Source organism: Chlorocebus sabaeus, chromosome 18 (assembly GCF_047675955.1).
Source record: "Chlorocebus sabaeus isolate Y175 chromosome 18, mChlSab1.0.hap1, whole genome shotgun sequence".
Classification (NCBI taxonomy): domain Eukaryota; kingdom Metazoa; phylum Chordata; class Mammalia; order Primates; family Cercopithecidae; genus Chlorocebus; species Chlorocebus sabaeus.
Genome location: NC_132921.1, coordinates 65226158 through 65239891, shown reverse-complemented (window position 1 = coordinate 65239891; position 13734 = coordinate 65226158). Strand labels below are relative to the sequence as shown.

At 40.4% G+C, this 13734-nt stretch overlaps 1 protein-coding gene across 17 annotated transcripts in view; it reads left to right on the top strand.

Annotated features, from left to right (window-relative positions):
• Positions 1 to 13734, top strand: part of DLGAP1 (DLG associated protein 1) — a 951759-nt gene that overhangs the window by 879245 nt on the left and 58780 nt on the right. The window lies entirely within an intron of this gene.

Here is a 13734-nt window from a genome sequence, read left to right as displayed (position 1 = left end):
CTCCTATAATCAAGGCTACATGTAACATAAACTGAAAATCTGAAAAGGAGGAATCAGTTTATGGAAGTGGTCCTGTTTTAGAACCTCTCACTATTGATTGACACTGTACTTTTAAGAGGTGTGTATATATATCATATACATATAGTTAACATATATTGATTAATAAAATATATAATATGTGTATATGTAATATATATATATAGTGTGTGTGTATAATATGACAAAAATCTTCATTACTTTTGCACCAACCTAATATAATTATGCAATGCTGGAAGCCCAGAAAACTGGTACAATCATTCTGGAAATAAATATGACAAAAGTTAGCAATAATTATACATCTATCCATACCAATTGACCCAAAAATCACACTCATGGGGCTTGAATTAAATTACTCAATGAAAGGTAAACAATTGTGAAACATTTATCATTGTAAAAGATAAACACTAATTATCAAATAACCACGAATAGCATGCTTTTGTAATTTATAGCACCTCACCAAGGTAAACTATTATACAGCTATTAAATATCATTTATTTTAAAAGGTGGAGAAACATGGAGAAATTCCCATGATACAATGTTAGGTAAAAAAGTTAAATATATAATATCCATGCATAGTGTTCATGCAGATGGACAAGGACTGAAATATAATATGTATAAATGATAGGTTTAGGAGTGACTTTTTTCTTCTACTCTAAAAAGTTTTAGTAATCATTGTTTTTTTGTTTTGTGTGTGTGTGTGTGTGTGTGTGTTTTTGAGACGGAGTCTCGCTCTGTCGCCCAGGCTGGGGTGCAGTAGCACAGTCTTGGCTCACTGCAACCTCCGCCTCTTGGGTTGAAACGATTCTCCTGACTCAGCCTCCCTAGTAGCTGGGACTACAGGCGCGCACCATCATGCCCAGCTGATTTTTGTATTTTTAGTAGAGATAGGGTTTCACCATGTTGGCCAGGATGGTTTCAATCATCTTGCCCTTGTGATCCACCCGCCTTGGCCTCCCAAAGTGCTGGAATTACAGGCATGAGCCACCATGACGGGCCAGTAATCATTGCTTTAATGTCCTACATATATGTTTCTTTAGAGTTTTAGAAAAAGTTTTGAAAGTATACATTTAGTAGACATTAAAGAAAATGTATTCCTCACCGTGGGCAGTGGCTCACACCTGTAATCCCAGCACTTTGGGAGGCCGAGGCGGGTGGATCACCTGAGGTACGGAGTTCAAGACCAATCTGACCAACATGGTAAACCCGTCTCTACTAAAAATACAAAAATTAGCTGGGTGTGGTGGCGGGTGCCTGTAATCCCAAGAACTCAGGAGGCTGAGGCAGGAGAATCGCTTTAACCTAGGAGGCAGAGATTGCAGTGAGCTGAGATCACGACATTGCACTCCAGCCTGGGTGGCAGAGCAGACTCCACCTTAAAAAGAAAAAGATAATATAGTCCTCCATTTCCTACCAGCCCAGCTCGGTGCCTTTTCTCAATGATGTAGTTAGTGGTTGACAGCACAGACTCTTGAGCCAGAGCACCAAATCCTGGCTCTGCCCCTTACTAGCCAAGGGGCCATAAGCAAATTACTACCCATCTTTGTGCTTTAGTTTCCTTATATATATAAAAAGGGGGTTACAGGCAGTTTCCACTATAAGCTAAAAGGAACTCAGAAGTCACCACTCCATCTTAACAAGTAAAAATCTCAGCAAACTAAAAAATCAACATCTCTTTGTGTATCTATCAGAGAAAGGAGGTCACAGGGCACACTGCTTCTCCCAAAATTGGAGAAACAGACAGACGGATACAGATAATTACAACTTACTGGAGTAGAAACACAAGTAGAAATCTCTGCAGGAACCCGCACAGGGTAAGAAAACATAAGCAGTAACTGAAGAATTGTTGGAGGCTCAATACTGACATCTCTGAGAGTTAAAATCTCCAGCGAAACCCAGCCAGAGGGAGACTTCACACTTTTGTGAGTTTACCTCCAGGAACTCTACCAGGTCCTCATAGTGAATATCAGAGAAAAAAATCTCCTTGTGCTTCCAGGAGGGGGAAGGAAAAAAGAACTGCTTTGAAATATGCCAGTATGTTCTCTCTTATTCACAAGCCCTGCATGCAGCAGAAACTATTTTACCAGAACCTTTTGCTGGCTGGGGTTGTATCAGAGCCTAGAACCTACCTGGGGGAAGGAAAAGAATCAGCTCTAGTTCCCTCTAGCCTTCCACATGGGGGAAGGGACATACCCAACCTCAGCCCCCTTCAGGCATCTTGTCCCACATAAGAGAAAAAAAAAAAAAAAAAAAACACAGCTGAGAAACACTGATGAAGTTCACAGTCCAGGAGCACAGGCTCACCAAAAGGCTGAGACTAATCATAGAACTGTAGAGCGCTTTTCCCTCACCTTACCAGTACATTACTCAATGCCAATTTACCACAGTTCCTTTCACCCAGTACATCATGCCCACTTTTCAAAAAATTACAAGACATACTAAAGGGTAAAAAACACAGTTTGAACAGATGGAACAAGCATCAGAACCAGAGTCAAATATGGCAGGAATGTTGGAATTACCAGGCCAAGATTTTTTTGAAATAATGATTAATAGTCTAAGGGCTCTAATGAAAGAAGCAGAACATGCAGAGAGATGGAGAATGAAAAAGAATTCTAAGAGAGAATTAAAAAGAAATGCTGGAGATAAAAAACACTCTAATAGAAACAAAGAATGTCTTTGATGGGCTCATTAGTAAACTGGACACTAAGTTCTACATTTGAGGATATAACAATAGAAACTTCCACAACTGAAAAGCAAAGAGAAAAAAGACTGATAAAAAGTCAGAACAGATTATCTGAGAATGGTGAGACAGCTATAACAGGTGTACTTTATATGAGAGAGGAATACAAGAAGGAGAGCAAGGAGAAAGGAGCAGAAGCAATGTTAGAAGCAATAATAACAGAATTCCCCCAAATTAATGTCAGACACCTCAGATTCAGGAAGCTCAGAGAATACCAAGCAAGATAAATGCCGAAACAAGCAAGCAAACAAACAAAAAACAAAATACTACACCTGAGCATATCATATTCAAACTTCAGAAAAATAAAAGACTTTTAAAATCTTGAAAAAAATGAGAGGGAAAGAACATCTTACCTATAGAGGAACAAAGATAAGAATTAGGCCAGGTGCAGTGGCTCACACCTGTAATCCCACAATTTTGGGAGGCTGAGGTGGGCGGATCACTTCAGTCCAGGGGTTCGAGACCAACCTGGGCAACATGGCAAAATCCCATCTTTACAAAAAATACAAAAAATTATTTGGCTGTGGTGCATGCCTGTGGTCCTAGTCACTTAGTAGGCGGAAGTGGAAAGATTGCTTGAGCCTGGGAAGTGGAGGTTGTAGTGAGCTGAGTCACACCACTGCATTCCAGCCTCAGTGATAGAGAAAGACCCTGTCTCAAAAATAAACAGAACAAACAAACAAAAAATATAAAACATAAGAGTTAAATCTGGCCAGGCGCAGTGGCTCATGCCTGTAATCCCAACACTTTGGGAGACCAAGGCAGGCAGATCACTTAAGGTCAGGAGTTTGAGACCGGCCTCGCCAACATTGTGAAACTCCATCTCTACTAAAATACAAAAATTAGCAAGGCGTGGTGGCAGGCACCTGTAATCTCAGCTACTCCGGAGGCTAAGGCAGGAGAATGGCTTGAACCCAGGAGGCAGAGGTTGCAGTGAGCCGCAATCATGCCATTGCACTTCAGCCTGGGCAACAAGAGCAAAAATTCCATCTCAAAAAATAAAAAATAAATAAATAATTATATCTGTGTAGTCACAGTTACTCAAGAGGCTATGGTGGAAGGATTGCTTAGGGACAGGAATTCAAGTCCATCCTGGGCAACTGATAGTGTTTGGCTGTGTCCCCACCCAGATCTCGTCTTGAATTGTAACTCCCACAATTCCCACATGTTGTGGGAGGAACCTGGCAGGAGGTGACTGAATCATGGGGGAGGGTTTTTCCTGTGCTGGTCTCATGGTAGTGAGTGGGTCTCATGAGATCTGATGGCTTTAAAAATGGGAATTTTCCTGCACAGGCCCTCTTCTCTCTCTCCTTTTTTTTTTTTTTTTTTTTTTTTTGAGACGGAGTCTCGCTCTGTCACCCAGGCTGGAGTGCAGAGGCCCAATCTCGGCTCACTGCAAGCTCCGCCCTTGGGTTCACGCCATTCTCCTGCCTCAGCCTCCCGAGTAACTGGGGCTACAGGTGCCCACCACCACGCCTGGGTAATTTTTTGTATTTTTAGTAGAGACAGGGTTTCACCATGTTAGCCAGGATGGTCTCAATCTCCTGACCTCGTGATCCTCCCACCTTGGCTTCCCAAAGTGCTGGGATTACAGATGTGAGCCGCAGTGCCCAGCTACCCTCTTCTCTTGTCTGCCACCATGTGACATGTGCTTTTCACCTAATGCCATGATTGTGAGGCCTTCCCAGCCACGTGGAACTGTAAGTCCAATAAACCTCTTTCTTTTGTAAATTGCCCAGTATCAGGTATGTCTTTATCAGCAGTATGAAAACGGACTAATACAGCGACATAGCGAGGCTTAGTCTCTATAAAAACACTCAAAAACGAAAAAAATTAAAAGAAGTATATCCAACTTATCGGAAACCATGCAACAACAGAGTGAAATTTTTTTTTTTTTTGGGGGGGACAGAACCCCAGCTAGAGTGCAGTGGCAAGATCTCAGCTCACTGCAAGCTCCACCTCCTGGGTTCACGCCATTCTCCTGCCTCAGCCTCCCAAGTAGCTGGGACTACAGGCGCCTGCCACCATGCCCAGCTAATTTTTTGTATTTTTAGTAGAAATGGGGTTTCACCATGTTAGCCAGGATGGTCTTGATCTCCTGACCTCGTGATCTGCCTGCCTCAGCCTCCCAAAGTGATGGGAATACGGGCGTGAGCCACCGTGCCTGGCGTGAAATATTTAAAGTATTAGAAGAATAAAAAAAGTGAAAACACCCATCTAGAATTTTGTACCCTGTGAAATTATCCTTAAAAGTGAAAGGAAAATAAAGACCATTTCAGATAAATAAAAATTGAGGGAATCTGTTGCCAGCAGACCTTCAAGAAATGTTAAGGAGTCCTTCTGAGAGAAAGAAAATGACATAGGTCAGAAACTAAAATAAAAACTTTCACTTTTCTCTCTCTCTTTTTTTTTTTTTTTTGAGATGGAATCTCGCTCTGTCACCCAGGATGGAGTACAGTGGCAGAATCTTGGCTTACTGCTACTTCTGCCTCCCAGGTTCAAGCGATTCTCCTGCCTCAGTCTCCCAAGTAGTTAGGATCACAGGCACCTGCCACCACATCTGGCTAATTTTTTTTTGTATTTTTTTTGTTTTTTAGTAGAGACGGGGTTTCACCATGTTGGACAGGCTAGTCTCGAACTCCTGATCTCTGGTGATCCTCCCACCTTAGCCTCCCAAAGTGCTGAGATTATAGGCATGGGCCACTGTGTCCTGCCCATTTTTCTCATTCGTAATTGATCTAACCGGTAAGTTTGTTCAAAATACCAATAGCAAAAATGTATTTAAATATGTGTACATTTATTTATTTATGTATAAGTGAAATGAATGGCAGCAATGATACAAGGAATAAGTGGTAGGAATTGGAAATATTTAGTTATTACAAAGTACTCGCAAAACCTGTGAAGTGTCATGGTGTTATATGAAAGTGGATTGGGGCCGGGAGTGATGGCTCATGCCTGTAATCCCAGCACTTTGGGAGGCCGAGGCAGATGGATCACGAGGTCAGGAGTTTGAGAGCAGCCTGGACAATATGGTGAAACCCCGTCTCTACTAAAAATACAAAAATTAGCTGTGTGTGGTGGTGTGTGCCTGTAGTCCCAGCTACTCGGGGAGGCTGAGGCAGAAGAACCGCTTGAACCCAGGAGGCAGAGGTTGCAGTGAGCTGAGATCATGCCACTGCACTCCAGCCTGGGCGACAGAGCGAGACTCTGTTTAAAAAAAAAAAAAAAAAGTGAATCGGATTTGTGGTAAATGCATAATGCAAACTGTAGGGCTCTAGCGTAATCACTAAAAAGAGGTAAAAGAAAAATAAAAATAGTATGCTAAGAAAGGAGAGAAAATTCCATCATATAAATACTCAATGGAAAATTATTAAAAGCAGAAAAAATGTGAAAGACAAAAATAAGAAAGAACAAAGGCAAAAAAATAGAAAATAATAACAAATATGGTAGATATTAATCCAACCAGATAAATAATCAGTTTAACCCTTTTCCCATTTAGAAGCCAGCGCTCATTTAATTTTACATAAACACGCTCTTTGAGGCTGAAGCAAATATGGCTGATTTTCAATGTGAAAATAAAGTGTAAAAACTGATCTTCGGGTTATTTCTAAACAGAACTAACATCAGAATCATCTGAATCATCAGAGTCATCTATTTCAGAAAAATAGGATTCATCAAATGAATCTTGGCTACAACTCTTTGAGGACAACGTTAACATCACATGTAGGAATGCTACATTTTCTAGGACTTGCCGTTTTCAGCAATGGAGAATTACTATATTTTCTAAATGGAAATACCACTACTAAGACCAGAATGCTAGAAATAGGATGATGTCTTTGTTTCCAAAGTCAATATACTAGAGCGATGTGAAAATAATAATAAAAGCAAAATATTTTGTGGCAAAGTTATCTTGTGTTAAAGGCTGCAGTTGCAGGTGCCACCAGCAGGTATTCTCAGGGCAAATAGGAACAGGGTTGAACATTAGTATCTTACATACACCATTAAAAGACAGGGATTGTCAGAGTGGATAAGAAAACAAGACTGAACTATATGTTGCCTGTAAGAAACCCAATTTAAATATAAAGATAGATATAGATTAAAAAGTAAAGGAATGGAAAAAGAAAATGTCTAGCACTAATAAAAAGAAAGTGGGTGTAGAAATATTAATCTCAGAGCAGACTTCAGAGCAAAGAAAATTATCAGGGATAAAGATGATGATAAAGGGGTCAGTTCTCAAAGAAGACATACAAATCTTTAACATGTGTGCACCTACCAACAGAGTTTCAAAATACATGAGTTCTAGCTGGGCCCAGTGGCTAATACCTGTAATCCTAGTACTTTGGGAGGCCAAGGTGGGCGGATCGCTTGAGGTCAGGAGTTTGAGACCAGCCTGGCCAACATGTTGAAACCCCATCTCTACTAAAAATACAAAAAATAGCCAAGTGTGGTAGCACGTACCTGTAGTTCCAGCTACTTGGGAGGCTGAGGCAGGAGAGTCCAGAAGGCGGAGGTTGCAGTGAGCCAAGAGCACTTCAGCCTGGGCAACAGAGCGAGACTCAGTCCTAAAACAAACAAACAAACAAACAAAAACTACAAAATACATGAGTTCTTGAGTTGATAGAACTGCAAGGAGAAAAAGATGTATCTACTATTATAATTGGAGACTTCAACAATTCTCTATCAGAAATGGACAGATCAAGAAGGCAGAACATCAGTAAGGACGTAGTTGAATGCAACAACACTATTGAACACCTAGATATAGTTGACATCGATAGACGACTTCATCCAACAGCAACAGATTACACATTCTTGTCAAGCTCATATGGAACATTCAACTAGATAGAGCAGAACATATTCTGGGGCATAAAACAGATCTTAGCAAATTTTTTTTTTTTTTTTTTTTTTTTTGAGACGAAGTCTTGCTCTTGTCTCCCAGGCTGGAGTACAATGGCACAATCTCGGCTCACTGCAGCCTCCGCCTCCCGGGTTCAAGCAATTCTCTTGCTTCAGCCTCCCGAGTAGCTGGGATTACAGGTGCCTACCACCACTCCCAGCTAATTTTTGTATTTTTATTAGAGACGTAGTTTCACCAGGTTGGCCACGCTGGTCAGGAACAAATTTTTTAAATTATAAATCATATCATGTCTGCTCTCAGGCCACAGTAGAATTTAACTAGAAATCAACCACAGAAAGATAGCTAGAAATTCCCAAAAGACTGAGATTTAACAGCACATTTCTAAATTACAAATGAGTCAAATAAATCTCAAGAAACTAAATATTTTGAAATACATGGAAATATGACCTTTTTTTTTTTTTTTTTTTTTTTGAGACAAAATCTCACTTTGTTGTCCAGGCTGGAGTGCAGTGGCACAATCTCTGCTCACTGCAACCTCCGCCTCCCGAGTTCAAGCGATTCTTCTGCCTCAGCCTCCCGAGTAGCTGGGACTACAGGGATGCACTACCACGCCTGGCTAATTTTTGTATTTTTTTAGTAGAGACAGGGGTTTCACCATATTGGCTAGGCTGGTCTTGAACTCCTGACCTGGTGATCCACCCGCCTCGACCTCCCAAAGTGCTGGGATTATAGGAATGAGCCACTGTGCCCGGCAGAAATACAACTTATTAAAATTTATGGAATGCAGCAAAAGCAGTGGTTAGAGGGACAGTACAGCACTGATTGCTTGTATTAGAAAAAAAGAAGAATTTAACATCAGTTATTTAAGGTTCCACCATAGGACACTAGAAAAAGAAGAGCAAATTAAATCCAAAATAAACACAAGAAAAGAAATAAATAAAATTAGAACAGAAATCATAAAATTGAAAATAGTAATCAATAGAGAAACTCAACAAAACCAAAACCTGACTCTGAAAAGATTAATAAAATGATAAGCCTTTAACCAGGCTAAGAGAGAAGACACAAATTACTCTTATAATATGAGACATGAGCAGTCCACATGCCTTGGCCTCCCCAACATATTGGAATTAGAGGCATGAACCACCTTGCCTAGTCAGCAGTTTCTTACAAAACTAAATATTCTTTACCATACAATTCATCAATTTTGTTTATTGGAATTTATCTAAACGAATTGAAAACTTATGTTCACGCAAAATCCTGCACATGGATATTGATAGCACCTGTATTTCTAATTACCCAAACTTGGAGGCAACCAGGTTGTCCTTTAGTAGATAAATGGATAAATAAACTGTGGTACATACAGATAATAGAATATTATTCAGCACTGAAAGTACTAAGCTATCGAGACACAAAAAGACATGGGAAAAATGTCAATGTATTATTATTAAGTGAAACAAACCAATCTGAAAAAACTATATACTGTATGATTCCAACTATGTGACACCCTGGAAAAGGCAACGAGACAGTAAAAAGATGACTAGTTGCCAGGGGTTGGGAGGAAGGAGGTATGAATAGGCTAAGGATGTCTAGGGCAGTGAAACAATTCTGTAGGTATAATAAATACAATGGTGGATACGAGAATATACAACACAAACAGTAACCCTACTGTAAACCATGGACTTTGGGTGATAACGACAGCCAGTGTAGGTTCCTGGACTGCACCAAAAGTGCCACTGTAGTGTGAAATGTGAATATTAGTTAAGGCTGTGTGTGTGTCAGGGGAAGGGGTATATGGGAATGTTCTACTTTTTGCTCAGTTTTGCTGTGAACCGAAAACTGTTCTAAAAAACTAGTTTATTAATTTTAAAAAGGGATTGGAGGAAGGTGGATTATAGCATTAACCTCAGTGTGTTATCCTAGGGTGTTTTGTAAAACTTTCAGAGCAATACCTGATACGTACAATGCACTGCGTGTTTCCTAGTCTATTAAGCAGTCAAATAGAATCTCTCTAAAGAATGAAGTTTCAAGAAAATAATTACACTGCCTTTTCTTCAAAAAAAAAAAAAAAAAAAAAAAAAAAAAAACCGGGGGGGAAGTCATCTCCTTTATTTTACTTAAGACATTTCTCCTGCAATCAGCCAGTCTATCTTTCCTTTTGTTTTTTGTTTTTTTTTGTTTTTTTTTTTGAGACGGAATTTCACTCTTGTTGCCCAGGCTAGAGTGCAATGGTGTGACCTTGGCTCACTGCAACCTCTGCCTCCTGGGTTCAAGCTGTTCTCCTGCCTCAGCCTCCTGAGTAGCTGGGATTATAGGTGCACGCCACTACACCCAGCTAATTTTGTATTTTTAGTAGAGACGGGGTTTCACCATGTTGGCCAGGCTGGTCTCGAACTCCTGACCTCAGATGATCCGCCCGCCTCGGCCTCCCAAAGTGCTGGGATTACAGACATGAGCCACTGCCCCCGGCCTCAAATTTCATTTCCACAAGAATGCTAAATATTGCATTATTTGGTCAGACCTAGTAGCAACCTAAAAAACTTCATACGAGTCATTTTTATGATTTTTTAAAAAAGTTGAACATTATTTGAATTATTGAAGTTTGTAGAATGGTCAGTTCCTCAGTAAACTGAGTAAAATATTTAAAACTCATCCCCAAAACGGTTGGGAGGCCAGTTTTAGTACTTAGCTTTCCAAAACATACCCTTCTTCAAAGGTCACTTTATAGTTAACCACTGTAAAGTAAATAAGCATTTAAATTGATGCTAATGATTGTTTTCAGCCTCTCCAAACGAAATCCATTGTCAAACAGGAAGAAGGGATTACCAATACCTTCTGTCTCTAACTTAATTCTTTTATAATTTTGCTGGTTGTAATTCATTTAGATAGGATCTTAAAAAGCAATATCGGGCAGATGAGATTACTTAATGACAGCTAAGGTATTTTTTTTTTTTAATTATCTGGTGATAAAGATGAGGCTGTTGTTTTCACACTGAATGGCCAGTAACAATTTCTCTCTTCCTTTTTCAAATAAACAGACTGATAAAAGACAGCAACCTAACAAAAAGTGAGAAAAAGAAAGAAAATTGGGCTGAGAAAGAGATAGTGCAAAGAAATGATTAAAAGACCTGTAAGAGGCCAAGGGACTCATTCCTTTTGACTCAATTACAATTTAGGAACCAAAACTAACCCAGCAAGTCCCACCTAACTGATTGATCTATTAAGGAGTAGACTTGTAAATTTAGTGTGGTGTTCAGTGTTCCAAATCAAAACAAAAAGAAGTAAGTTCAAAACTCATTAGTAAAAAATAAAATACACCAGGTAGTCCTGTCTGCTTCAATAATAGGAGTTGAAATGGAGCATCACAAATATCCCTGTTATATTTGCAGGCCACCATGACATTCTCAAAATGCCATGGATCGCAAATGCACATTGTCCATTCTCTGGGGCTGCCTCGCGGTGGGGACCGTGGACAGAGGAATGCTGTCTAAAGATCACTAGTTTAAATGCCGTGGCAGCAGGAAGCCAGGGATAATTAATGCGTATGTCATTTTGAAAGGAGACTGTTTCTCTCAAGCCAGTGTAGAAACCCATCATCTTCAGCAAACATTAGCTGTTTTCCCCCAATTCCTGTTTCACAGGTCGGCTAGTGGTACCGCTCTACAGGACACATATAGCATGTGTTTGCTGATATGCAGGACTGATCCTAAGTAAAGCAGGCAAATCTTGGCAACGCCTCCCCAAGGGGCACTCACCTCCGCCAGTGCGCCAATGTAGAAGTCTCCAGCATCACGTCCCCATTGTCTCTCATCCTTTTGATATTCCCCGGGAATTTGTATGAGGTCCTTTTGTCTTTCAGGCTGATAATTAGCAAATCTAGTAAGCCAATCCTTTCTGTTGACTTAGGTGAGAAAGCTAAGAGGCTCCCAGGAATCTCCCATTTCCTTCCAAATAACAATTGTATTTTAACAGCGACTTCAAACTAGACTTTCTTACATTAGTCCGTTAGTGACTTTAAGACTCCAGCAGTGGACGCAAAGTTTTCGTTATAAAATGTTTTCATTATAAAAGTAATATGTAAATTTACTTGGAGGAAAACATATGTTAACATATTAACAGTTTTTAACTCTGATGGGCTTTGGAGTAATTTTTTAAAAAACTATGTGTGGGCCGGGCGTCGTGGCTCACCCTTGTAATCCCAGCACGTTGGGGGGCCTAGGTGGGTGGATCACCTGAAGTCAAGAGTTTGAGACCAGCCTGGCCAACATGGTGAAACCCTGTCTCTACTGAAAATGGAAAAATTAGCCAGGCGTGATGATGCACACCTGTAATCCCAGCTGAGGGAGGCTGAGGCAGGAGAATTGCTTGAACTCGGGAGACGGAGGTTGCAGTGAGCCAAGATTATGCCATTGCACTCCATCCAGGACAACAGAGCGAGACTCTGTCTCAAACAAACAAAAAACAAAAAAAGATGTGTGTATGTACCTTCTTTTTACGTATTATCTACCTTTTCCACAGTAATTACATATTATTGAACAATCCATTTAATGATAACAAAAACAAAATAGTATTTACATTGTGAAAATGTATAAATGACAGAAATAAAACAAAGTCCTCCATAATCCTATCCATTAACCATGAGCAAATACATGAGTCTATTTATACCCACACTTTTCCCACGAATATTGAAAAAGTTGGTGAAATAATCCTATATATACAATCTTATAACATCTTTAAAATCAACAAACATTATTTTACAAGTTTTCTTTTTACTATTGAAAATTCATAGCAAACTCCTCTTTTAATGAATGCACAATACTCAAATTCATAGGTAAACCATAATTTCTGCCCCTTTCTCCTGCTGCTGGATTGTCAACATTACTTTTAGCTGATTTCTGTTTAAAGATGGTGAAAACAAAGGATACACATGTATCTTCGAGGCCTTCTGAAACTAAATGACAATAAAAGGAATTTTTATCTGTTTTGGCATGAACTCCCAAGGGGAGAGAGAAAAACAACAGCAAAATTCAGCAAACTAGAAAACATATGAAAGTGATAACCGATTCGGCAGAAAACTGAATCGAAAGCTGCTAGTGCAGGACTCCAAGATGTAATTCCATTTACATTTAAGAACCCGCAAAATGCATGTGGATGGATGGCACTGGGCGCTCTGAAAGTGGGGATGAAGATGGAGCTAAAAAGTCCTTGAATCTGCAGAGCCAAGTGACAGTCTTTCGCTATCCTGACAGAGACTGAGGGTGTCTCTTCTTCAGAGGCTAAAACTAAAGGTCTCTGGCCTGGAGGATACCAGCATGGTTGAGAGCAGGGTGACTATACTGAAAATAGGAGGATTAAGTGAAGATATACAAGCAGTGTGGAGGCACACTGCCCTGAGCCTTCCTAGGCTCGCTCAGCCCCCCAGGGTCCCGACAGCAAGGCACAGAACCCTCTTCGTGGGAGTATGGCAGAGTCCATTGTGGAGGGTTGACCCTTCTGAGCCCGAAGACCAAAAGATGCTGACATCAGGGATTTTGCAAGATGAAAGCCCAGCCAGATCATCCTATGTGAAGATTAGAGAGGATAAGCTCTTCCCCAAAGCATAGACTTCTAAGCTGGGTTTAGTGTGCTGCTCAAGAATGAGAAGACAAGGATCAGCAAACTCAGGGAGGTAAGACAATAGCCAGAAAACTAGAAACCAAAATTGTTCAGGAACATTCAGAAAATTAAAAAGTTCTTTCTGAGAGAAAAGAGAGGAAAGGTGAGTAAAGAAGGATCCATGAGGGATGTGGAAGTTGTCAAGGTCTTCCTCAAAGAATCTTCTTATCCACCTGGGAAAGGAGAGAAGCGGCAGAAGTGAGAAGTGCTCCTGCTAGGAGTGGTAGCTCATGCCTAATCCCAGATCTTTAGGAGGCCAAGGCAGGAGGATTGCTTGGACCCAGGAGTTCAAGACTAGCCTGGGCAATATAGTGAGACCCTCTATCTACCAAAAAATTTAAAAAGAAATTAGCCAAGAGTGATGGTGAATGTCTGCAGTTCCAGCTACTTGGGAGGCTGAGGTGGGAGGATCGCTTGAGCCTGGGAGGCAGAGGTTGCAGTGAGCTGAGAT